The sequence below is a fragment of the Ambystoma mexicanum genome, chromosome 1p (genome assembly GCF_040938575.1).
Source record: "Ambystoma mexicanum isolate Mex_15411 chromosome 1p, UKY_AmexF1_1, whole genome shotgun sequence".
In the NCBI taxonomy this organism is placed as follows: domain Eukaryota; kingdom Metazoa; phylum Chordata; class Amphibia; order Caudata; family Ambystomatidae; genus Ambystoma; species Ambystoma mexicanum.
In genome coordinates, this window is record NC_090921.1 from 44,404,495 (window position 1) to 44,432,150 (window position 27,656).

A 27,656-nucleotide genomic window follows, 5' to 3' on the forward strand; every position below is an offset into this window, starting at 1 on the left:
GGGGGCAATGACACAATTGTGTTTTCAGTTGTTGCCTTACACAATATATATACATTTTATATATAACACTGCTAATTTGATGCTGATCTGTCGAAAGATCTGCCTTAGGCCCTGTAGCAATCTGCAAGTTGCCATTTGCTGCTTTGAAAGGCCTATGCAAGCAGATCCTATCTTAGATAAGTGGGACTCTCCTGTTGTTTTTTAACAAAATATACTGGGAATTCTGGTTCTTGTACAGATTGACCAAGAATCCAGAACTGGGACAAGCAAAAGGTTCTGCTGTGCACAATTGTTACTGGACTTTTGTGTTGCAGGTGGCACATGAAGCACACTAATCTGTTCATATTAATGTGAAGAAGACAGCATCTGTGCCCTTCTAATATTCTCACATGGTGTAAAAGTGGTGCAGGAGAACCTGCCTGACTTCTTGAGCATTCTGAAAGTCTTGAGTTAAAACATGTGTCCTCTCGTACTATTACCAGTGCTGGAAATGTGAGAACAAATGTGAGAGATGCCTTATTACTGGGATTTACACAGCACACTGATGCCAGTTACATGGCCTGCAGGCACTCTAAAAGCTCTGAAAGAAAGTAGAGTAGATTTGGTTAATGGGAGGTGGGGTGTTAAAATGCAAGACAGCTTGGCTGTTGTGCTGCTGTATGCAGATATTATACTGCCACAGGAACATAGAGGCATTTGTGTCTACAATGGAAACCTTGGGAGCCCATAGGAGGAATTTGCTCGGACCCTTGTATGTTAGTTGGATGTAGAAATGCAGCCCTGCATTATTTAACATCAATTTGGGAGGTATATTAAATGCTGTGTGAACTTTCTTCTGCTCATTTTCATGCACTGTGCTTGAACCCTGATGTTATCGTTTTAGTGGGTGTGATGCTGGAAATGCATTGGAGGGACAGGGTCTCCCTGTCCCTGTTGTGTAGTCCTTGTTCATGTGTGTTCTGTATTGTTTTCTGCCCAGGTGTCCATGTGGGACTCCTGGCAGTGAAGCTCTTCCTCTTTTTCGTTTGGTGAACAGATCCTTGGGATACCCTTATGGCACCCATGGGTGGGTGTACAACCTTGCACCCCTAGTGTATGTTTTTGGGCAGCTGTGTGTGGCCCACAGAGCAGGGTATGGGCTGGTGGCAGCTCCATGCTGAATTGGACAGTTGCTCTGAGTATGCTCCATTTTGGGATATCCAGGTCCTGGCATTGGAATCAGTTGATTCCTGGTAGGAGACAAGATGGCCCCTGTGCCCTCTTGCTTTCTATTGCCTGTTACCTTGTTTTCCTCACAGTCCTTGGAAGCCCTAGCTCTCTCCGTTCCCTCTGACTGGCTGTTGGGTGGAAGTTCCATATATGGTATTGTGGGGAAGTCCATACCAGACTGGCTGGAGCCTTCCCAGTGACTGTATGTTGTGGGTACACCCGTGGGGTGGGACTTGGGTGAATGGAGTGTGTGACCAATATGTACTTCTTGTTATTATGTACTTCTTGTATGGCTCTGGTACGTGACACAAAGATTGAGACAGCCCTGCCCAAAACTGGAATTAATGCAGTGTGGAGTGCTGAATGGCTGGGTACTTGTGCCAATACACATTCCTTGTTGTGAGTGTCTGGAGGGAGGAGAAATGCCTGAATGCACTGTAAGCATGATTGGCTACCTGCCTGCATGAATGCCCTTCTGGATGATTGGTTGCCTGAGTATTACCCGGCAGAGTGAATGAGAGACCAAACAGTATATCTGGGGACCTCACACTGATGGAACTCATTTAGAAGCTGAAGTTGATACTTGATGCTTATCCTTGAAGCCCATCTCAAAGAAGAAGACTTTCTGCTGCATTTGCTTTGACCTGATCCAAAAGCTGTCGAGTTTGTCGAGGACTGATCCAACAGAGGACCTGGCTAGAAGACCTCTCCCCGAGCTACAAGGGAACATCGTTATGACTGCTAAACTTTGCCGGAGACGGGGACCACCAAGGAATCCAAAGTAAAGCACTCGGACATTCCATCCACCATTGTCAAAGCTGTGTTGCCCAGATGCTGGGACAGTTTGACGGCGTGCCGCCGCCGACCGGAGCCGCATTGCTCCATTGTCTAAGAAAATTTAAATCCAAGGACACCCCGCCCGCACTGCCAACCACTTTGTCCCGCTGGAGAAACTCAAGGCCGCTGACACGATGAGGAGAATCCACCGGTGGGTTGCCCGCCACCTGAAGGTCACAAAGACGCTGCCGTCCCGACACCCTTGCTGGGCCAAAGTTCTTCAGTGACTCTTTGCGGCAACAAACCATCGTTGTCAAGGGGAACGCAAGCCTTGTCTTCGCAGCATGTCCACGACCGATTGTCGACAAGCACCGCCAGGACCGAAGCTGCTGCCTCAACACCATCAAACCTTTTTCATCTACGACTCTCTAAGCCAAGGTTCACCTTCTTCGGGGACTATCGACGATCCGTGACTCTGTCAGGTTTCCTTCCCTTATTTGTCAGGTTTCCTTCCCTTATTCAAGTTTCCTTTTCATTATTTCTCTTTATTTATCCTTTTCAGATTAGCTTTGTGTGGGTGGGAAGTTTTCCATTATAGTTGGTTTGGCCTTAACTTGCTGATTCAGGCTCCTGGTTCTGACCCAAGGCAAGATGGAGCCTCACAGTGACAGCTCTGATTGGTTAGAAGACAATGTTGAACAACAATGAACATTCTAAACTGTCACTCTGTGCCTTTCATCATCAAAACCCCATCTGAGAGGACGTGTTTAGTGGCTGCTCCTGCTTTAGTCTTAGGCCTGGTGGATTTTATCCTTCAGGCGTCAGCAGTTGAGCGGCTACTTTCTTGGGGGTTACAGGAGAAGCCATCAGTTGGCAGGAATTCGTTTTTGAAGACAGGAAAAGCAGAAGATCCTTTTGAATTCGCTCAGGAGATAAGTGACTGTATTTGTACTGTTACTCTGTTCATCTTAATAACATTCTCCTTGAAAATTCGTTAAAAGTAGTGTTTCTACTAAAACTATTGAACTATCGGAGTGCGCTTGTGTTTCCAGTGCGGTGTTCCTTAGCGCAAGATTTTGACTGTCGCGTGCGTATTCAAGTGAGCGCGTGCTTTCTAGCGTGTGTATTCCGAGCGCGAGTAGAGGTTGGTCTCTTGCCATTTTAAACGCGCGTGTGTTTTATTGCGCGGGTGATCCTTTGCGCGAAAAGCTATACACTGCGTGAGAACTACAAAGCGCGTGTGAAATACAAAGCGCGTGTGAAATACAAAGCGCGTGTGAAATACAAAGCGCGTGTGATTTTTAGCGCGGGTGTACAAAGCGCGTGTGAAATACAAAGCGCGTGTGAAATACAAAGCATGTGTGATTTTTAGCGCGGGTGTACAAAGCGCGTGTGAAATACAAAGCGCGTGTGATTTTTAGCGCGGGTGTACAAAGCGCGAGAATCTGTTCGTCGCGTGCCATGTGAGTGCGCGTGTGTTTTTTCCATCGCGAGTGATTTTGCGCGTGAGAATCACTTCGTTGCGTTTGAACTCAATAGCGCGGGTGTTCTTATTTCGCGTGTCTCGCAGGAGAACATTATTGCGCGTGTGGACTATTGCGCGTGTGAATTATTGCGCGTGTGGATTTTTTGCGCGTGTGGATTATTTTGATTGCGCGTCTTCATCCGTTTGCACGTGTTCTTCAACCAGGAAGATTTCTATATGAAGTTCATCGATAATTTTAATGGAAATAACCTGCGTGTGCAGTTAGCACGTGTTTCCTCTTTCTTCAAGGATTCAAAGACTCAAGATAATTATAAATAGTTTGAAAAGTTTTGAAATGACAAGAAAGAACATTTTAAAGACAATCTAATTGAACTATCAGTGCATGTTGGAAAAAAGACAAACACAGAACTAAGACTTCCAGTTTTGCCTAATGTAAGAAGTTGCTGGGAATTTCAAGTATCGCAAGTAAGAGAGATTTTCAGCTTCTTATCCGCTTCTCTAAGAAATTTCAAGAGAAGAACCAGGTAGGATTCTCAATTATTAGTTAAGGATTAATGTCTTCCCATTCATAAGGTTAAGTAAGTGAATTAAGGAAGTGTATATGTTATTCTTTATCCTCTGCAGGTTCAGCACTGATTAGCCTTGACGCAGTCTGCCTGGTGTTGTTTTGTTGTTCCATTCCCCCTTTCCCTTTGGGGTGTAGTTTACAGAGCTGTATTGAAAACTAGTTCTGGGAAATACATCTCAGGGGGATTGTCGGGGGTTCAGCAGCTTCCGCGGATACAGGACCTCTCAGCCTGACAGAATGAAAGGCCAATAATTTAGTCCGCCCGAGCTGTCATGAACCCCGACGAATCCATGGAGATGTTAGGATCTTTGATTAGGGAGTTACGGGAGGAGTTGAAAATTTCTCGGGAAGAAAATGCCTTACTTAGTCAAAAGGTAGATGACTTAAGTGTTAAAGTTACACAAATTCAACAGAGGGGAGAAAGGAGAGAGGATGAGGTTTCAGGGGGCGCAGGTTCTCCACCTGAGTTAGAAAGAGAAGATCAGTTACCACACATACCACGGGCGCCTTCAGTGGCAGAAGGGGTAAGGAGTATAATTATGCCAGTTCCTTTGGCGTCCCCAGAACGTTATCATGGGGATTCCAAGAGATTTAGGGTGTTCTTAACACAATGTGAATTACATTTTATGAGTAGAGCAGAATTATTTCCATCGGATGCTTCTAAGATAACATTTATGTTGTCATATCTTTCTGGGGAGGCATCTGCTTGGGCTGGGTTGTTGGTGAGTCAAAAGAGTGCGGTTTTAGAAAATTATACCAGTTTTTTAGAGATATTCCGAAAAATGTTTGATAGAAGACAGTTATCTCTGGAAGTAGATGGTGAACTTTTAGAATTAAAACAAGGTAATAGAGACTTGATTGCTTATATAACACAATTTAAGTCCCTTGTGTTAGAAAGCAAGTGGCCCGAGGTTAAACAGGCCTCGTTGTTTTATCGGGGCCTTAGAGATGAGTTAAAGGATGCTTTGTCTGGAGTAGTTGAACGCCCTCCTACTTGTGAAGGTCTGATTGATTTGGTTATTCAATTGGACTTCCGTTTGAGTGAAAGGAAGGCAGAGAGACGTCATGGTCAGAGTGATGTAAAGTCTATACTTAGAGTAGATAGACCTAAAATAGAGAGTAAACCCAAAGGGAATAATTCATCTCCAAGAATCAGAGGCCTGTTAACAGTGGAGGAAAAGACTAGGAGGAGAGATAATAATCTGTGTTTATACTGTGGAAGAGGTGGGCACTTTTTAGGAAACTGTCCTTACACTCCCAAGAAGACTTCTTCCTCAGCAATCAAGGTACAACAGATCGCTAATACGGTGCAGACAGCGGTTCCTCATATAACCATAAATGTATCCTTATTTTTTGATTTGGAGTGTAAGGGAAATGGTCCTGTAATGATTGACTCGGGTGCGACTGGGAATTTCATGGATTGGGGTCTGGCCAAATCGTTGGGAATTCCAATTATTCTGAAGGAGGTTGTAGAGCAGGCTAGGGCTGTTGATGGTACATGTTTATCTTCTGGTCCTATTACTCATAGAACTGGTTCTTTAACTTTGGAGTTATCAGGAGGTCACAAAGAGATAATTTCGTTTGAGTTAATTGATGCCCCTTTGTTGAAGATTATCTTGGGCATGCCTTGGCTTACTCTCCATAATCCCCTAATTGATTGGAGTGCTAGGACAATTGATATGCAATCCGATTTTTGTAAAGAGAATTGCTTTTCAGGAAGTCTCTTAGAGGAAGAGGTAAAACAAAGTAATTCCGTGTCTAGTTTTCTGGCTGAGACTGGAATTGGAGGTCATGATGTGGGAGCTGTAGTGGGTCAACTTCCCCAGTGTTACAAAGATTTCTGGGACGTATTTGATGAGAAAGTGGCAGGAGAATTACCACCCCATAGATCCTTTGATTGTAAAATTGAACTGGAGCCAGGAACAATTTTGCCTAGTAGTAGGGTATATGCTCTTACTGAGAAAGAGAATGATTATTTAAAAGAATATTTGTCAGAAAATTTGGCCAAAGGATTTATTCGTCATTCTAAGTCACCTGCGGCCTCTCCTTTATTTTTTGTACCAAAACCGGATGGCTCGCTTAGAACTTGCATAGATTATCGAGCAGTTAACAAAGTCACTATTAAGAACCGGTATCCTCTTCCTCTCATCTCAGAAATGCTTAATCAAATACAAGGAGCAAATATTTTCTCAAAATTAGATCTGAGAGGAGCTTACCATCTTGTACGTGTGCAGGAAGGGGACGAATGGAAGACAGCGTTTAAGACCAGATTTGGGCTGTTTGAATATCAAGTTATGCCATTCGGTCTATGTAATGCTCCAGCGGCTTTCCAATTTTTCATTGATGAGGTTTTTAGAGAATACTTGGATATTTTTGTTGTCGTTTATATCGATGATATTTTGATTTTCTCTTCTGACCTAGATCAACATCAGAAACATGTGCGCTTGGTGTTACAAAAGTTGCGAGAAAATCATTTGTTTGCCAAATTGGAAAAAAGTCAATTCCATACCGATTCTGTGGAGTTTTTAGGTTTTATAATTTCACCTAAGGGTTTAGAAATGAATCCTAAAAAAGTGCAAGGCGTTCTTGAATGGCCCCCTCCTACTAAGGTTAAGGAAATACAAAGTTTCTTAGGATTTGCCAATTTTTATAGGAGATTTATAGAAGGTTTTTCTCGGCTGGTTGCTCCTATAACGAGGCTTTTGAAAAAAGGAGTGAAATTTGACTGGGACCTTGAAGCAGAAAAGGCTTTTCAAGAGTTAAAACAAAGATTTACTTCTAGTCCAATTCTAATTCATCCAGATCTTTCTAAACCTTTTTTTTTGGAGGCGGACGCTTCAAATTTAGCGTTGGGGGCGGTGCTTTCTCAAAGGAATGAAACTACTGGTCAAATACATCCAGTTGCATTCTTTTCGAGGAAGTTTTCTGCTGCTGAAGTGAACTACACAATTGCTGATCGGGAACTGTTAGCAATAAAGTCCGCTTTTGAAGAATGGAGACATTTTCTTAAAGGAGCAAGACATACAGTAACGGTCCTTACTGATCATCGAAATTTATTGTTTTTAAAATCTGCAAGAACTTTGTCTCCACGCCAACTTCGTTGGTCTTTGTTCTTTGCAGATTATGATTTCATTGTGACTTTTAAACCCGGAAGTCAAAACAAAAAAGCTGATGCGTTATCTCGCCAATTTCCTGGAAGTGAAGACAAAGAGATTATAGAACCAGAACCTATAATTGCTCCAGAACATTTTTTGTTAGCTGGAGCCATTAAAGAAATTGATTTTTTGAATGAAGTTCGTCAAAATATGTCCTTGCAGAAGATGGAGGAGTGGGTGAGACTGGATCCAGCTAGAAAGTTGAAAAACAATCTTCCTTTTTTTGATAACAAGCTTTATGTACCTACTAATGAGTTGAGAGAAAAGGTTTTGAGAAATTGTCATGAATCCATTTTAGCAGGACATCCTGGGTTCTGAAAAACTCTGGAACTGGTTCGAAGGAATTTTTGGTGGGAAAAAATTCGCCAAGACACCTTGAATTTTGTTAAAACTTGTGTAGTCTGTGCACAAGAGAAAAGTCAAGTTGGGAAGCCGCATGGTTTATTGGAGCCATTACCTGTTCCTCCTCGTCCTTGGCACACAATTTCTATGGATTTCATAGTTGATCTCCCTCAAGATAAGGGTTGTACTACCATTCTTGTTGTGGTCGATCTTCTTACTAAAGAAGCACATTTTTTACCAATAGAGGGAGAGGTTACCGCGGAAAAACTGGCTCATAGTTTTTTGCAAGGTGTAGTTAGACTACATGGACTCCCAAGTCAAGTTATCTCTGACAGGGGATCTCAATTTATTTCAAAATTCTGGAGGGCCTTCTGTAAGAAACTTGGAGTGGAAGTTAGTTTGACTTCTGGGTATCATCCGGAAAGTAATGGACAAGTGGAGAGAGTAAATCAAGAATTGGAGAAGTTTTTAAGGTGTTATTTACAAGCTAGAGAGGAATGGGTGGATTTGGTGTGGTTGGCAGAATTCTCTTACAACAATTGTGGAAAAGATGCTACTTCTATGTCCCCTTTCTTGTTGGGTCGTGGGTTTCATCCTCGTTTTCTGAGTTTTGAGGTGTTTGAGGAAGATTCAGGGAATCCTAGAGTGGAAGATCGTTTGTTGATAATGAAAAATAACTTGGATAGAGCAAAAAAGGTTCTGGGAGAAAATAAGTTGAAATATAAGAGATATGCCGATTTGAGAAGAAAAACTGGACCTGAATATAAGGTGGGAGACTTAGTTTGGCTTTCTACCCGATACCTGAAAATTAAGGGGAAGAATAAGTTCAGTCCAAGATTTGTGGGCCCTTTTGAGGTAGAGAAAATCATCAACCCTGTGGCAGTACGATTGAAATTACCCAAGCAGTTGAAGGTACATCCTACTTTTCATGTTAGTCTTTTAAAACCAGTTTGTTCAGGAACTAGATTCAGAACACCACCTTCCCCTGTGATTTTGGAGGATTCATCTGAGGAATTTGTGGTTAAACAAATTTTGGATTCTAGGAAAGTGAGGGGAAGGTTGCAGTATTTGATTGATTGGGAGGGATATGGACCGGAGGAACGATCTTGGGAAGATTCAGTTGATGTACATGCCCCCCGTTTAGTGGCTAAGTTTCATGCTAAAAACCCACACAAGATAGGCCCAGAGACTGGGCATTAGGAGGGGGGTACTGTCAGGTTTCCTTCTCTTATTCAAGTTTCCTTTTTATTATTATCCTTTTCAGATTAGCTTTGTGTGGGTGGGAAGTTTTCCATTATAGTTGGTTAGGCCTTAACTTGTTGATTCAGAATCCTGGTTCTGACCCAAGGCAAGATGGAGCCTCACAGTGACAGCTCTGATTGGCTAGAAGACAATGCTGAACAACAATGAACATTCTAAACTGTCACTCTGTGCCTTTCATCATCAAAACCCCATCTGAGAGGACGTGTTCAGTGGCTGCTCCTGCTTTAGTATTAGGCCTGGTGGATTTTATCCTTCAGATCTCAGCAGTTGAGCGGCTACTTTCGTGGGGGTTCAGGAGAAGTCTTCAGCTGGCAGGAATTCGTTTTGAAGATAGGAAAAGCAGGAAATCTTTGTGAATTCGCTCAGGAGATAAGTGACTTTATTTCTACTGTAAATCTGTTCATCTTAATAACATTCTCCTTGAAAATTCGTTAAAAGTAGTGTTTCTACTAAAACTATTGAACTATCGGAGTGCGCTTTTGTTTCCAGTGCGGTGTTCCTTAGCGTGAGATTTTGACTGTCGCGTGCGTATTCAAGTGAGCGCGTGCTTTCTAGCGTGTGTATTCCGAGCGCGAGTAGAGGTTGGTCTCTTGCCATTTTAAACGCGCGTGTGTTTTATTGCGCGGGTGATCCTTTGCGCGAAAAGCTATACGCTGCGTGAGAACTACAAAGCGCGTGTGAAATACAAAGCGCGTGTGAAATACAAAGCGCGTGTGATTTTTAGCGCGGGTGTACAAAGCGCGTGTGAAATACAAAGCGCGTGTGAAATACAAAGCACGTGTGATTTGTAGCGCGGGTGTACAAAGCGCGTGTGAAATACAAAGCGCGTGTGATTTTTAGGGCGGGTGTACAAAGCGCGAGAATCTGTTCGTCGCGTGCCATGTGAGTGCGCGTGTGTTTTTTCCATCGTAAGTGATTTTGCGCGTGAGAATCACTTTGTTGCGTTTGAACTCAATAGCGCGGGTGTTCTTATTTCGCGTGTCTCGCAGGAGAACATTATTGCGCGTGTGGACTATTGCGCATGTGAATTATTGCGCGTGTGGATTTTTTGCGCGTGTGGATTATTTTGATCGCGCGTCTTCATCCGTTTGCACGTGTTCTTCAACCAGGAAGATTTCTATATGAAGTTCATCGATAATTTTAATGGAAATAACCTGCGTGTGCAGTTAGCACGTGTTTCCTCTTTCTTCAAGGATTCAAAGACTCAAGATAATTATAAATAGTTTGAAAAGTTTTGAAATGACAAGAAAGAACATTTTAAAGACAATCTAATTGAACTATCAGTGCATGTTGGAAAAAAGACAAACAAAGAACTAAGACTTCCAGTTTTGCCTAATGTAAGAAGTTGCTGGGAATTTCAAGTATCGCAAGTAAGAGAGATTTTCAGCTTCTTATCCGCTTCTATAAGAAATTTCAAGAGAAGAACCAGGTAGGATTCTCAATTATTAGTTAAGGATTAATGTCTTCCCATTCATAAGGTTAAGTAAGTGAATTAAGGAAGTGTATATGTTATTCTTTATCCTCTGCAGGTTCAGCACTGATTAGCCTTGACGCAGTCTGCCTGGTGTTGTTTTGTTGTCCCATTCCCCCTTTCCCTTTGGGGTGTAGTTTACAGAGCTGTATTGAAAACTAGTTCTGGGAAATACATCTCAGGGGGATTGTCGGGGGTTCAGCAGCTTCCGCGGATACAGGACCTCTCAGCCTGACATGTACCTACTGATGAGTTAAGAGAAAAGGTTTTGAGAAATTGTCATGAATCCATTTTAGCAGGACATCCTGGTTTCAGAAAAACTCTGGAATTGGTTCGAAGGAATTTTTGGTGGGAAAAAATTCGCCAAGACACATTGAACTTTGTTAAAACTTGTGTAGTCTGTGCCCAAGCGAAAAGTCAAGTTGGGAAGCCGCATGGTTTATTGGAGCCGTTACCTGTTCCTCCTCGTCCTTGGCACACAATTTCTATGGATTTCATAGTTGATCTCCCTCAAGATAAGGGTTGTACTACCATTCTTGTTGTGGTCGATCTTCTTACTAAAGAAGCACATTTTTTACCAATGGAGGGAGAGGTTACCGCGGAAAAACTGGCTCATAGTTTTTTGCAAGGTGTAGTTCGACTACATGGACTCCCAAGTCAAGTTATCTCTGACAGGGGATCTCAATTTATTTCAAAATTCTGGAGGGCCTTCTGTAAGAAACTTGGAGTGGAAGTTAGTTTGACTTCTGGGTATCATCCGGAAAGTAATGGACAAGTGGAGAGAGTAAATCAAGAATTGGAGAAGTTTTTAAGGTGTTATTTACAAGCTAGAGAGGAATGGGTGGATTTGGTGTGGTTGGCAGAATTCTCTTACAACAATTGTGGAAAAGATGCTACTTCTATGTCCCCTTTCTTGTTAGGTCGTGGGTTTCATCCTCGCTTTCTGAGTTTTGAGGTGTTGGAGGATTCAGGGAATCCTAGAGTGGAAGATCGTTTGTTGATAATGAAAAATAACTTGGATAGAGCAAAAAAGGTTCTGGGAGAAAATAAGTTGAAATATAAAAGGTGTGCAGATTTGAGAAGAAAAGCTGGTCCTGAATATAAGGTGGGAGACTTAGTTTGGCTTTCTACCCAATACCTGAAAATTAAGGGGAATAATAAGTTCAGTCCACGATTTGTAGGCCCTTTTGAGGTAGAGAAAATCATCAACCCTGTGGCAGTAAGATTGAAATTACCCAAGCAGTTGAAGGTACATCCTACTTTTCATGTTAGTCTTTTGAAACCAGTTTGTTCAGGAACTAGATTTAGAACACCACCTTCCCCTGTGATTTTGGAGGATTCATCTGAGGAATTTGTGGTTAAACAAATTTTGGATTCTAGGAAAGTGAGGGGAAGGTTGCAGTATTTGATTGATTGGGAGGGATATGGACCGGAGGAACGATCATGGGAAGATTCAGTTGATGTACATGCCCCCCGTTTAGTTGCTAAGTTTCACGCTAAAAACCCACACAAGATAGGCCCAGAGACTGGGCATTAGGAGGGGGGTACTGTCAGGTTTCCTTCCCTTATTTGTCAGGTTTCCTTCCCTTATTCAAGTTTCCTTTTCATTATTTCTCTTTATTTATCCTTTTCAGATTAGCTTTGTGTGGGTGGGAAGTTTTCCATTATAGTTGGTTTGGCCTTAACTTGCTGATTCAGGCTCCTGGTTCTGACCCAAGGCAAGATGGAGCCTCACAGTGACAGCTCTGATTGGTTAGAAGACAATGCTGAACAACAATGAACATTCTAAACTGTCACTCTGTGCCTTTCATCATCAAAACCCCATCTGAGAGGACGTGTTTAGTGGCTGCTCCTGCTTTAGTCTTAGGCCTGGTGGATTTTATCCTTCAGGCGTCAGCAGTTGAGCGGCTACTTTCTTGGGGGTTACAGGAGAAGCTATCAGTTGCCAGGAATTTGTTTTTGAAGACAGGAAAAGCAGAAGATCCTTTTGAATTCGCTCAGGAGATAAGTGACTGTATTTGTACTGTTACTCTGTTCATCCTAATGACATTCTCCTTGAGAATTTGTGAAAAGTTGTGTTTGTACTAGAACTTTTGAACTCCCGGAGTGCGCGTGTGTTTTCCAGCGCGGTGTTCCTTAGCGCAAGAATCTGTTTGTCGCATGCGAATTCAAGTGAGCGTGTGTTTTCTAGCGCGGGTGTTCCGAGCGCGAGAAGCAGTTGGTCGCGTGCTATTTTAAATGCGCGTGGGTTTCAGAGCGCGGGTGCATCTTAGCGCGAGAAGCTATACGTCGCGTGTGAACTAAAGAGCGCGTGTGATTTCTAGCGCGGGTGTTCTTGGCGCGAGAAACTATACGTCGCGTGTGAACTAAAGAGCGCGTGTGATTTCTAGCGCGGGTGTTCTTAGCGCGAGAAGCTATACGTCGCGTGTGAACTAAAGAGCGCGTGTGATTTCTAGCGCGGGTGTTCTTGCCGCGAGAAGCTATACGTCGCGTGTGAACTAAAGAGCGCGTGTGATTTCTAGCGTGGGTGTTTTTTCCCGCGAGAAGCTATACGTCGCGTGTGAACTAAAGAGCGCGTGTGATTTCTAGCGCAGGTGTTTTTAGCGCGAGAACATTGTTGCGCGTGTGGATTTTTGCGCGTGTGGATTCTTTTGATCGCGTGTATTCGTTCGTAAGTGAACTTTTTGCGCGTGTTCTTCAACCAGGAAGATTTCTACGTGAAGTTCATCGTTCATCTGAATGGAGATAACCTGCGTGTGCGTTTAACACGTGTTTTTTCTTCAAGGATTCTAAAACTCAATAGAATTATAAATAGTTTGACAAGTTTGAAAGAAAAAGAAAGAATATTTTTAAGAACAATCTAACTGGACCTCCAGGGCATTTTGGAAAAAAGACAATGAACTAAGATTTCCAGATATGCCTAAATTAAGAAGTAGCTGTGAATTTCAAGTGTCTCAAGTAAGAGAGATTTTCAGCTTCTTATCAGCTTCTCTAAGAAATTTCAAGAGAAGGGCCAGGTATGATTCTTTCATTATTAGTTAAGGATAAATGTCTTCCCAGTCATAACGTTAAGTAAGTAAATTAAGGAATTGTATCTGCTATTCTTATATCCTCTGCAGGTTCAGCTCTGGTTAGCCTTGACGCAGTCTGCCTGGTGTTGTTTTGTTGTCCACTTCCCCCTTTTCCATTTGGGGTGTAGTTTACAGAGCTGAATTGAAATCTAGTTCTGGGAATTACATCTCAGGGGGATTGTCGGGGGTTCAGCAGCTTCCGCGGACACAGGACCTCTCAGCCTTAAAGGGGGTCACTCAAGAAGGATCTGTCGACGACCCATTGAAGAAATCTGCTATACCAGGTACATTGGGGTGGTAGAAAATGTATAGAAGGAGTTAGGACTCTGATGAACAATATATGGACTGGGCTTGTATTATATCTTTATTTACAGATTGCCCAGGTGGGGGGATCTTCACACAGAACTGTGCCTAGTGGTAGGGGCCCAGTATTCAGCATGTTTTTTTAACCAACCTGCTTTGCTCCTATGTCTAATCTTGGTTCACTTTATTAACTGATTTGCATGACATTTTAGAGTGGATTCATTTTTGATGGAATCAAAGAGTAATCGTGGTACCACATAGAAAGTGTATATATTTACCATTTTAGATTAACTTGATCACAAAGTGTGTTATTGTGATTGTGTACATAACTTGAGCCTATTTAAATAAAGAAATGTGTTTTCACTAACATAGTGTGTGGACATTCCTTTGTCATTTGGGGGCTTGGGGACTACACTGTCCTCAGGAAACAGCCTGCATCATCTCCTGAGACCTTAAGCCTTGATTGATCGTCCGCCTTTACCAAAATAGAGAATCTTGGCTGGGGTCCTCTGTGCTCCTACTCTGCCATATAGAGAACAGGAGTACAGCTCCCCCTTCCAGTCTTTACACTGGTGGTTCCGGTGGGATGCCTGACATGTACCTACTGATGAGTTAAGAGAAAAGGTTTTGAGAAATTGTCATGAATCCATTTTAGCAGGACATCCTGGTTTCAGAAAAACTCTGGAATTGGTTCGAAGGAATTTTTGGTGGGAAACAAATCGCCAAGACACATTGAACTTTGTTAAAACTTGTGTAGTCTGTGCCCAAGCGAAAAGTCAAGTTGGGAAGCCGCATGGTTTATTGGAGCCGTTACCTGTTCCTCCTCGTCCTTGGCACACAATTTCTATGGATTTCATAGTTGATCTCCCTCAAGATAAGGGTTGTACTACCATTCTTGTTGTGGTCGATCTTCTTACTAAAGAAGCACATTTTTTACCAATGGAGGGAGAGGTTACCGCGGAAAAACTGGCTCATAGTTTTTTGCAAGGTGTAGTTCGACTACATGGACTCCCAAGTCAAGTTATCTCTGACAGGGGATCTCAATTTATTTCAAAATTCTGGAGGGCCTTCTGTAAGAAACTTGGAGTGGAAGTTAGTTTGACTTCTGGGTATCATCCGGAAAGTAATGGACAAGTGGAGAGAGTAAATCAAGAATTGGAGAAGTTTTTAAGGTGTTATTTACAAGCTAGAGAGGAATGGGTGGATTTGGTGTGGTTGGCAGAATTCTCTTACAACAATTGTGGAAAAGATGCTACTTCTATGTCCCCTTTCTTGTTAGGTCGTGGGTTTCATCCTCGCTTTCTGAGTTTTGAGGTGTTGGAGGATTCAGGGAATCCTAGAGTGGAAGATCGTTTGTTGATAATGAAAAATAACTTGGATAGAGCAAAAAAGGTTCTGGGAGAAAATAAGTTGAAATATAAAAGGTGTGCAGATTTGAGAAGAAAAGCTGGTCCTGAATATAAGGTGGGAGACTTAGTTTGGCTTTCTACCCAATACCTGAAAATTAAGGGGAATAATAAGTTCAGTCCACGATTTGTAGGCCCTTTTGAGGTAGAGAAAATCATCAACCCTGTGGCAGTAAGATTGAAATTACCCAAGCAGTTGAAGGTACATCCTACTTTTCATGTTAGTCTTTTGAAACCAGTTTGTTCAGGAACTAGATTTAGAACACCACCTTCCCCTGTGATTTTGGAGGATTCATCTGAGGAATTTGTGGTTAAACAAATTTTGGATTCTAGGAAAGTGAGGGGAAGGTTGCAGTATTTGATTGATTGGGAGGGATATGGACCGGAGGAACGATCATGGGAAGATTCAGTTGATGTACATGCCCCCCGTTTAGTTGCTAAGTTTCACGCTAAAAACCCACACAAGATAGGCCCAGAGACTGGGCATTAGGAGGGGGGTACTGTCAGGTTTCCTTCCCTTATTTGTCAGGTTTCCTTCCCTTATTCAAGTTTCCTTTTCATTATTTCTCTTTATTTATCCTTTTCAGATTAGCTTTGTGTGGGTGGGAAGTTTTCCATTATAGTTGGTTTGGCCTTAACTTGCTGATTCAGGCTCCTGGTTCTGACCCAAGGCAAGATGGAGCCTCACAGTGACAGCTCTGATTGGTTAGAAGACAATGCTGAACAACAATGAACATTCTAAACTGTCACTCTGTGCCTTTCATCATCAAAACCCCATCTGAGAGGACGTGTTTAGTGGCTGCTCCTGCTTTAGTCTTAGGCCTGGTGGATTTTATCCTTCAGGCGTCAGCAGTTGAGCGGCTACTTTCTTGGGGGTTACAGGAGAAGCTATCAGTTGCCAGGAATTTGTTTTTGAAGACAGGAAAAGCAGAAGATCCTTTTGAATTCGCTCAGGAGATAAGTGACTGTATTTGTACTGTTACTCTGTTCATCCTAATGACATTCTCCTTGAGAATTTGTGAAAAGTTGTGTTTGTACTAGAACTTTTGAACTCCCGGAGTGCGCGTGTGTTTTCCAGCGCGGTGTTCCTTAGCGCAAGAATCTGTTTGTCGCATGCGAATTCAAGTGAGCGTGTGTTTTCTAGCGCGGGTGTTCCGAGCGCGAGAAGCAGTTGGTCGCGTGCTATTTTAAATGCGCGTGGGTTTCAGAGCGCGGGTGCATCTTAGCGCGAGAAGCTATACGTCGCGTGTGAACTAAAGAGCGCGTGTGATTTCTAGCGCGGGTGTTCTTGGCGCGAGAAACTATACGTCGCGTGTGAACTAAAGAGCGCGTGTGATTTCTAGCGCGGGTGTTCTTAGCGCGAGAAGCTATACGTCGCGTGTGAACTAAAGAGCGCGTGTGATTTCTAGCGCGGGTGTTCTTGCCGCGAGAAGCTATACGTCGCGTGTGAACTAAAGAGCGCGTGTGATTTCTAGCGTGGGTGTTTTTTCGCGCGAGAAGCTATACGTCGCGTGTGAACTAAAGAGCGCGTGTGATTTCTAGCGCAGGTGTTTTTAGCGCGAGAACATTGTTGCGCGTGTGGATTTTTGCGCGTGTGGATTCTTTTGATCGCGTGTATTCGTTCGTAAGTGAACTTTTTGCGCGTGTTCTTCAACCAGGAAGATTTCTACGTGAAGTTCATCGTTCATCTGAATGGAGATAACCTGCGTGTGCGTTTAACACGTGTTTTTTCTTCAAGGATTCTAAAACTCAATAGAATTATAAATAGTTTGACAAGTTTGAAAGAAAAAGAAAGAATATTTTTAAGAACAATCTAACTGGACCTCCAGGGCATTTTGGAAAAAAGACAATGAACTAAGATTTCCAGATATGCCTAAATTAAGAAGTAGCTGTGAATTTCAAGTGTCTCAAGTAAGAGAGATTTTCAGCTTCTTATCAGCTTCTCTAAGAAATTTCAAGAGAAGGGCCAGGTATGATTCTTTCATTATTAGTTAAGGATAAATGTCTTCCCAGTCATAACGTTAAGTAAGTAAATTAAGGAATTGTATCTGCTATTCTTATATCCTCTGCAGGTTCAGCTCTGGTTAGCCTTGACGCAGTCTGCCTGGTGTTGTTTTGTTGTCCACTTCCCCCTTTTCCATTTGGGGTGTAGTTTACAGAGCTGAATTGAAATCTAGTTCTGGGAATTACATCTCAGGGGGATTGTCGGGGGTTCAGCAGCTTCCGCGGACACAGGACCTCTCAGCCTTAAAGGGGGTCACTCAAGAAGGATCTGTCGACGACCCATTGAAGAAATCTGCTATACCAGGTACATTGGGGTGGTAGAAAATGTATAGAAGGAGTTAGGACTCTGATGAACAATATATGGACTGGGCTTGTATTATATCTTTATTTACAGATTGCCCAGGTGGGGGGATCTTCACACAGAACTGTGCCTAGTGGTAGGGGCCCAGTATTCAGCATGTTTTTTTAACCAACCTGCTTTGCTCCTATGTCTAATCTTGGTTCACTTTATTAACTGATTTGCATGACATTCTAGAGTGGATTCATTTTTGATGGAATCAAAGAGTAATCGTGGTACCACATAGAAAGTGTATATATTTACCATTTTAGATTAACTTGATCACAAAGTGTGTTATTGTGATTGTGTACATAACTTGAGCCTATTTAAATAAAGAAATGTGTTTTCACTAACATAGTGTGTGGACATTCCTTTGTCATTTGGGGGCTTGGGGACTACACTGTCCTCAGGAAACAGCCTGCATCATCTCCTGAGACCTTAAGCCTTGATTGATCGTCCGCCTTTACCAAAATAGAGAATCTTGGCTGGGGTCCTCTGTGCTCCTACTCTGCCATATAGAGAACAGGAGTACAGCTCCCCCTTCCAGTCTTTACACTGGTGGTTCCGGTGGGATGCTTATGGTTTTAAGAATTAGTTTGTAACCTTGCCACTTACAAAATATCTACACTTGGTAATATTAATGTTTAGTTGTGTACTAGATATCTACATTACAAGCAATGGAATCTATTGCAAATGGTAAATTGACGAGGATGAGCTAAGAGGCTCTCTAGAGTGCTTGTGAAGCAATGGAGTTAGACTTTGAGGATAAGTCTAGGGCTGAGCTGATAGCTGCCCTGGTGGACTACCAGACTGATTGTGAAGCCCTTAATCAAGGGCAGGGGATGCAACCATTGAGGCCCCTGCAGCCTGGGGTTGTTATTGAATCTGATTCTGGGAATACCACCACTCCTGCTGCCTATGTTCTGACCTCCAGCAATGTTTCTCTAGGGAATTCCCTGGAACTTGTATTATTAAGGATGTGAATATAGAAGGTTGGAAACTGAGGCTGAACCTAAGCAAGAGGATTTGGCACACCAAGTGGTATTCGAAGATAAGGATCTTGAACTTAAAAACAAGGACACTGAATTCAGAAAATCCAGCTAGAGAAAGCTACAGTGGAGACTTCAGCGAAACCAGTTGAGAGTATCAGGTCCCCAGCCACCAAGTTTATGAAAGATTTGATTGGTGTGTACATGGAGGGTTCTGATATCCTCCAATGGATTGAAGTGTTTGAAATGGCTGGTGGAATCCATGATGTTGATAAAAGAGATTGTGTGAAGTGTTTGAGTGCCTCAGACTGCTTATGACCGTATTCTGAAACTGAGTGTGGAAGAAAGGGGTCAGTACGAGTGCATGAAGTCTGCTTTGATTGCCAAGTTTGGCAAGACACCTACCCAATACCTTAAAAGGTTCAGGGAATTTAAGAAAAGAGAGAATGTCTTAGACTGACTGGGTGAGTGCTGCACATATGAACTTGATGGGGTGGATTGATGTGATACATGGTGAAAACATTTGTTGAATTATCCCATCTTTTGTTTTTTGAGCATATTTCTGAAGCCTGTTCATCAGAGCTTCTTCAGTATGTTGCTGACCAGAACATTTTAGATCCCTTTAAGCTGGCCAGGTTGGCTGACACGTGGTTTTCACACTGGGTGGTCCCCAAGGACTCCAATTGGAAGGACAAGGAAAATGAGATCTCTCAGAAGGTTGAGGAGTCCCAGAAGCAATCACAGTTGGGTAAACCAAAATTATCCTCTACTAAGACCCAGAAACATAGTGGGGATAAGTCCTATGTGGGTGGGAGTAAGAGTAGTGATCCACCTGCTGCAAAGCAGGCTCTTGTGGTTCCAGTACCATACCCTGCATTCCTGGCACTTGTTGGGACTGTGGGGCTGTGGACCACAAGAAGGGTGACCCCAAGTGTAAAGGTAAGGCACTTGGATTCCAGGTTGTGTGGGGTACATTTACCAGCCCAGCAGAACTCCCCATCACCACCAAACTGCATTTTCAGCAGTTACAAGAAGAAAGGCTGCACTGTCTCTGCTGAGCACTTATTCCTGTGCATCAAAACTAGGTTTTTAGCAGTTACCAAAAATAATGGCTGTGCTGGCTCTGTTGAGCACATATGGGGAGAGATAAAACATAGAGCACCCCGAGAATGGCTGCAGTTATTTTCTTCATGTGCACCAAAAAGAAGAATTCAAAAGCAGCCTGGAGCAGCGCTGCTATGCTGAAAGCTCACGATTTCTAATTGAAAGAGAAAATGTTCTGTGTTTAAAATGACTGCGCACTGATGCTATTTCCAATTTTTCAACAGTACACAGTTTGGTTGCTGATAAGACACATTCATGCCCATCTGCCTTCAGGTTGTACACCAGCAAAATAGGGCATTCCTCCCTGAAAGGCATTGTGAGTCAAGCAAAATCTCTGAACAGCAGAGAAATTTGTTTCAGGCCATTTGACCCGCTTTTACTTTTGCAACAAATTAACCCGTGCATAGGACTTCAAAATAAAGCTTTCTCCCTGGCTATGCGTCAATTACAAAAGAAATCTATTTATAGCATCTTTCCCTGACATGAAACTGCTCTGATCTGTCCAGGATTTTCTGAAAATGTGTTTTAAAGAAACTGCATCTGGTGAAGTCCCCATGTAAATAAACACGTGCACATTTGTTTTTGCAACAGCAGTAAAATAACACATTGAAAGTTAAAATGTGAAATCATCCCAAATACTCGCACATAAATAGTATTTTAGGTGGGGATGGGGGTTGGTTTAAATGTATAATATATTTATTTACAAAAAGACTGGCTTTTGTGTACGAAAGAGAGAAAAAAATAGTTTGAAAGCTGTTTGAGACCAGCAGAACCAGTGTGAAAAAAGGAGATAACTTCAAAGGATGCCCCTTTCCCAATGAAAGGATCAAGGTGTGAGAATTTGCGACCTCGTCAGACGGAATGGCATTTCCCCTAGTATGGGACAATGGACAGCCCTGCCACTGAAGTGTGAATTCCTCTGACACCTCTCCTCAGCTTCAGCTGCCTAGGGTCAAAGGCGAATCCATACCAACCCTGGGCAAAGCTGGCCAGAGCATGACATGTGGCTGGGGGTTGGAAAGACTGCCCATATTTGGAAACAAAGCAAGCCCATTTGATTTCAAAGACTGCTCATATCATGACATTTATTTCAGTAATCAAAAGAAACACTAATGTGAAATGATAACCATTTTAAATGTCATTCTTGCACTATTAAAATAAGACATTGTAGAATTTTCTGACATGTGGTGGACGCAAACGCCAGTAAAATGTCATTTCAGGGGAACGCGTACATGGAACCGTTTTGAAACTTAATGAAAATATGCCCTGTGATAATATTTACATATATAACAATTGTAGAATTTTAGGTGAAATGGTTTCCATGGCAATTAGGAAAGATTGCCAGAATTACTAAACAGCATGGCACCGACTTGGGGATTTGGAACAGCATACTCCATGTGAAATATGAAATCAACCTATCTAAATTTCCTGATGATGATATTTGTGCATATAAGCATTTTGTGTCATAACTGATGTTGACAAAAGGTACTTTGGTAGAACAAAGCACATTGTAAAAAACACCCACACTAAATCTGAGTCACATCCTTCAGTCCAATCTGCTTACGAGGAGGTGGTGACCTCCTCAGGTTGACCTATCCACCTTAGAGGTATGTCCAGTTTAGTTCTGCCCACATAGTAAAAATCCTCTGATGTCATCCGGCCTATTTAAGGAGGAAGCTTGTGGGGAGTCAGGAGATTCAAGAAAATCCAGCATTCATAAATCAACATCCCGAGATCCAGACATTCCACATTCACCCTGCAAGATTCCAGATTCGAGTGCCAGACCCGAGCTAGCCTATCCTATCCAGGAAGAACCACCATCCAGAATCAAACCCCACAAAAATCCCAATAATTCAGGGTGAATTGAGGGAATCCCTGCTAAACCCTTTTAATGATTATCCAGCGACCAAACCTGCTATGCCCAGGTACCTGCTTTGCTCAGCTGATGCACCCCGCTGTCCACTGAGACTAGACGCTGGTTGCCTCTCTGAGTCCCTAGAGGGAAGCATCCGCTGTGCAGTGACCAGACCCCTGTCCCGCTGTCTAAACTACCCCATTCAAGTGAAGTATTATCCTCCCCAGTAACCAACAAGCTGCGTCCATTGCTCATACTATCCCCATCAAGAGACACCCTTTCACTTTCATATCATACCTGTTGTGTGCCTTTGTAGCTTAGCATCAAAACCGATTTCTGATTATGTCTGTTTAGCTCATTTTTCAAGCCGTTTTGCTTTTTTAAGCACTTTTAACATAGCAAATGCAATTTTGCCATGTGTTATTTTTGCTGCACTGTTTGTTCCTTCCAAAGTCGATTTTGTAACTATATGTCTGTTGTTTAGCACATTGCCTTTTAGCTTATGTGTTTTCTTGCCTCGTTAGTACAGCCACACACATTCTTGCCTTGTTCATTCAACCACACATGTACATTAACTATTTAAAAATTCTGAGTGCCATTTTGCTAATTTTTCAAGGTAGCTTAATCCGATTTTGACCTCCCATTCCGGGGTGGTAGGTTGGATTTTCAATCCGATTTTTGCAAGGTATGACTCCTTGTTACTTCTCTCCACCCACACAAAACTTGATAACACAGGTTTGAGGGAGTGTCACAGGGGGAATGCTTAACGGTGGTGCCATTTAAAAGCACTACCCCAAAGTAATCTTGCATTCTTTCAATTGTATATTGGGTCTCTTATGTCATAAGGTAATTCGTGCAGATGACACCCAACTGGCCTAATATGTCAAAAGAGGGGTTTCGTGAACACATTGTATATTGTGGGGAAAACACTGGAACCTTGGGGGACGCAGCAAATGACAAGAGCCGGTTCAGCGGCAGCGGTGGGAGCAAAGACCCTCATGGATCTGTTACTCAAGAACAACTGAATCCAGGCATTAGCCTTGTCAGAGAACTTGGCTGCTGAGGTTAGATGTTTGCAAAGAATGTTGTAGTTTACCAGGTCAAAAGCGGCCGAAAGGTTGAGAAGGAGAAGAAGGGCTAGTTTGCCATTGTCTTTAAGATTGTCCATTTGTGTTTTGAGATCGATCAAGGCTGTCTCGGTGCCGTGTTTGGGTCGGAAACCCGATTGTCTTAGTCCTAGCAAGTTGTTTTTTTCTAGGTGATTCTGAATCTGCCCAGGAGTGCTTCTTGTATGTTAGTGCACCAAGAGATGTCTTTGGTGCATGTGTCTGGTATGGGAGATGGGGACTTGAGGTCTCTAAGAATGTTGAAAAGTTCTTTGCTGTGGATTTGGCATTACTAATTCTCTCGTTATACATGTTTTTTTTTGGTTGGATGATTGCTGCCTTGTAAATGTTGAAGGCTGATGAATAGAGTGTTTTATTGTTAGTGGAGGCGATTGTTTCCATGCTGATTCGGCTTGTCGTTTGTTTTTGCGGAGGGCTTTTAGTTCGGGTGTGAACCAGGAGTTGAGGTGAGCATGTGGTTTGGGTTTTCATAGTTTGAGAGGTGCTACCGTGTAAATGGCCTTAAGAATGGTTGTGTTGTAGAGGTCTACTAGTTCAGTGGGGTTGGTGGTGGTGGGTGTGAAGTCGATGATGGGTTGGAGTAAAGGGATGAGTTTCTCAACTGTGATGTTTTTGTTGTTTCTTGTGAATGTGGGTGGAGCGTTGGGACGGGGTGCCGGTGTTTGTCTTTGTTGATGTTGAAGGTGATGAGGTGGTGGTCAGTCAAGGGATAGGGTGTGTTGGGTAGTATGGAGGTGTTGCAGTTAAGGTCTGCTATCCAATCGAGGGTGCATCCTTTGTTGTGTATGGGTTGGGTGATGTGGTGATTGAGTGCTAATCCTGAGATAGTGTCGGCGACTATGCTTGCTTTGTCGTATTTCTTGTCGTTATAGCCCAAGTTAAAATCGCCTAGGATGAGTATCTGTGAATTGGGTTTGGTGTTGTCGGAGGGCAGGAGAGCTATGTCATTGTTAAATGAGGACAAGGGGCCCGGCGGTCTGTAGATAAGGTGGATGGTGATAGTACTTGTGCTAGTTGTGGATACTTTAATGGTATTAGTTCAGCAGATGGGAGAGTTTGGTTAGATATGTGTCTTATGTTAAGGGAGCTTCTTGCTATGAAGGTTACTCCTCCGCCTTTGGTTGATTGTCTATCTATGCAGTAAATGGTATATTCATTAGGGATGGCTAGTGCTAGGGTGGGACCTGATGCTGCGTGGAGCCAGGTCTCAGTAATAGCTATGAAGTCTAGGTCATGTAGTGAGATGATATTGGTTATGTCTAAGGCATGGGCGACTCGTGATCTTGCATTGATTAGTGCGCCTTTGATAGTTTTGATGGTGGGTTGGTGTGATTTTCTGTTGTGTGCGCGTTAGGATGGGACATTGGGCTGGGGAGGAGACTGGGCCGGCGATGCTGTTGTGTCTGTGGTAGGAGTGGCTAGTTTGAGTTTGCTTTTGATTTTACTTGGGCTAGAGATTGTGAGAAGTGGAGTGGAGTGTGTTCTGGATCTGAGGCGGTTACGTCTCAGTATGCCTAAGCTTGGATAGGAGTTTCTGGTGGGATTGAAGGGTATGGCGGCACGTATTGCTTTTTGGGTCATGCAGGTGTCTGTAGTAGGGTTGGTTAGATTCTGGCAGGGTTGGAATGAGTTGAGGTTGGTTAGGAAAGGGGTGGGGCACGGGATGGGATGGTGTCTAGGGCATGCTGGCCTGCTGTGACCACTAGGGTGAGAGAGGAAGTAGGATCCTGTGCAAGGTAGATCTAGAGGTATTAGATAAAAGGAAACATGATGAGAAAAGTCCAGCTTGGCATAGCTATTTGGGTTGGGAATAGCAGTGCAGTCTAGGTGCAAGTATCAGTGGCAGGCAAAAAACAGTCTAGATGCGAGTATCAAGTGGCAGGCGAAATACAGTCTAGATGCGAGTATCAAGTGGCAGGCGAAATACAGTCTAGATGCGAGTATCAAATGGCAGGCGAAATACAGTCTAGATGCGAGTATCAAGTGGCAGGCGAAATACAGTCTAAATGCAAGTATCAAGTGGCAGAAGAAATACAGTCTAGATGCAAGTATCAAGTTGCAGGAGAAATACAGTCTAGATGCGAGTATCAAGTGGCAGGCGAAATACAGTCTAGATGTGAGTATGAGTTAACATTTTCATCAATTTGCAGCTATCAGATGGCAAGACAGGTAACAAGGTGGGCTGCATGTAGCAATCAAATGGAGGGTTAGTTAGAGGGTGTGTGACAATCATAGGTTTTTACAGAGCAAGCACAATTTGGCAAGGAATGTTAGTTAAGGTAATGCTTGTACTGCCAGGAGAACATTAGGCTGTGCAGACCCATGTGGAATGTGTGCATTCAAGGGTGGTATTATTGATTTACTTCCAGACAAAATGGTACATTGCTACACTTAGTCAGTTAGGAGGCTAGTAGTGCTATAGGTACTAGCATTGATTACTCACAATTCTAGTCACATTAGTGAAGATTTGTGCAGTGTCAGCTGAAGTCTTGCATGTCGAAGTATGGCAGAAGCTATGATGAACTGGGCATTGAGATATTCTTTCCACCCGTGACAGCTTAACACAGCAGGCTAACCGTAAAGGTAGTAATACCTTTTGTGGTTAGAAAACTGTGTTACAGTGTAGAGGCGCCACCCCAACACATAGACCCTAAGTATCAGGACTGTGTGTAAAAATAAAGTAAATCAAGCCTGATCTAGACAAAAAGCAACAGAATACAGGTTTACCCTTATATAAATAAAGTAATAAAGGAAGACCACTCTTCATAATGACCACAGTAGGGACAAACATGGCCGGGCAGCACCTTCTGCACAAATTATTTGCCATAGGGGAAAGGGCACAGCAAGGTGAGGAAGCCTGGCTAGGAGAAATGATGCAACAGGTCACCACCATGAACATGAATGTATGGCAAGACGGTGCCTAATACATCAAGCCATGAGCAAGTTCTGAAAATTAAAGAGGAGCAGATTAAAATGATCAGAATCACTGCCTATATAGATCTCCACATGGGAGTTATGGAGGAAAAATATGAACAAAATAGAACCGTTGCACAAAACCAGTCTGAGCTCTTAACCCAAATCCAGACTGAACTAAAACTAGTAGGAGAGAAATTGCAAAAGAGGCAAGATTCTGAGGTAGGATTGGAAAATTACATCAAACAGCTAAAAGAGGACTTGGCTCTACAACAACAAAATAATTCAGAGCATAAGGCCCACTTAAGAACCTGGCCGCTAACACAGGGATTGCAATAAAGCCCGCCGACAAAGGAGGAGGAATTGTGGTTCAGAGCAAAGATCAATACCTGACCATGGTTAACTCACTACTGGATGATGACATGAACTATAAGAAACTTAAGAAAGATCCCTCCCCAGAGATAAAGCAACTCATACAGGAAGCCACAACGTACGCTTTGGAACATCGGTGGATTACGAAGAAGGAAGAAGATTTCCTTAATATCTCAGAAGGACGCATTCCAGCCTTTTATGCTTTACCAAAAATACATAAAGATGCACATAATCCACCAGACAGACCTATTGTATCGGGCTGCGGCTCCATTCTCAAACCCTTGTGCAAATTCATAGACTTTTTCCTGAAACCCCTCAGTCAGAAGACACCGACGTACTTAAGGGACACTATGGCTACTATTGAATGCTTTGAAGGCCGAATACACAACCCCGCCAACAGCCGGATTGCCACAATGCTCATCAAATCACTATACACAAGCATCCCGCAGAATGAAGCGATCGAATGCATACGTGCACACCTTACCCACCATATGATACAAAGAAGGGTTCCGACAAACTTTATCATTGAACTATTGGAGCTGGCACTGACCAAAAACTTCTTTTCCTTCAATGAATGCTTCTACTTACAGATCAGCGGAACAGCGATGGGGGCAGAATTTGCCCCAAGCCTAGCCATTATCTTTATGGCAGAGTTCGAAAGAAGCTTTGTACTGGACTCTGACAACCCATTCCTCTATAACATCAGCCACTGGAAAAGATACATAGATGATGTTATCTTTCTCTGTAAGGGCGACCTGGACTCCCTTCTCAATTTTCAACATTGGCTCAACTTGTGCCATCCTTCTATATCCTTCTCACTTCAATCCGATCCCTCCAACATCAACTTCTTGGATCTACAAATCATTGAGAAAGATAACGTGTTGTCCTGTTCACTTTACAAGAAAAAGACAGACAGAAACTCGCTGCTCCACTATACGAGTTAACACCCACGCATCCTCAGGGACAATCTGGCATACGGGCAATTCCTCCGCCTGAGGAGGAATTGCACGGAAAAGAACGATTTTCGTCATCATGGATCCGAACTGAAGGAACGATTACTAGATTGAGGGTATCCCAAGAAACTAACCAGGAACAACTACAAGAGGGCCTTGAATACTCCCCATGAGGTCCTATTACATTCCAAACCAAGGACAGAAGAAGAAGTCAAAATGACCTGTGTCACTACCTTCTGCCAGGCTACAACACAGATAAAACAGGTCATTAAGAAATTCTGGCCCCTGGTACAACTGAACCTGGAAAACGAACCATACCCTCGGATGGCACTTAGATGCTCTAAAAACCTTAAAGAGCACCTCACCACTGCAAGATTTACCAGCAGCACTTCACGCAACACGCTATGGAATCTACAGAACTTGATCAGACACCATCCTTGCGGCAACTGCTCTGTATGTAGATTCACCATCAAGCTTAAAAGCTTTGCCATTCTGGGAAAGCAATGGACTGTCCGCCATTTTTCGAACTGCAAGAGTCTGAATGTGAAATATATCATTGAATGCTCATGCGAGCTGAAATATGTGGGCCAGACGAGTCGACCAGTACACAAAAGAATAGTGGAACATCGCTCACGGATCAGATGCAGGAGTCACACATCCCCACTAGTTGGACATTTTTTGGAACACCAACACAACCACGATGACATTAAATGGTGGGTGGTAGATACGGTACAGGGTAACACCAATACTGCCAACACACTCAACCACAAGGAAGCCTGATGGGTTTTCAAACTGGACACCGTGAAGCATGGGCTGAATGAGGCCAATGTTGTGAACTTTAGGCTCTAAATCTTGACAGACTGTGTGATGCACTATATGCACGATCTCTAAAAATATAAAAATACAGTACTAGAGAATCTGTCCTTGCTCTCTATCTACAGCACTACAGCA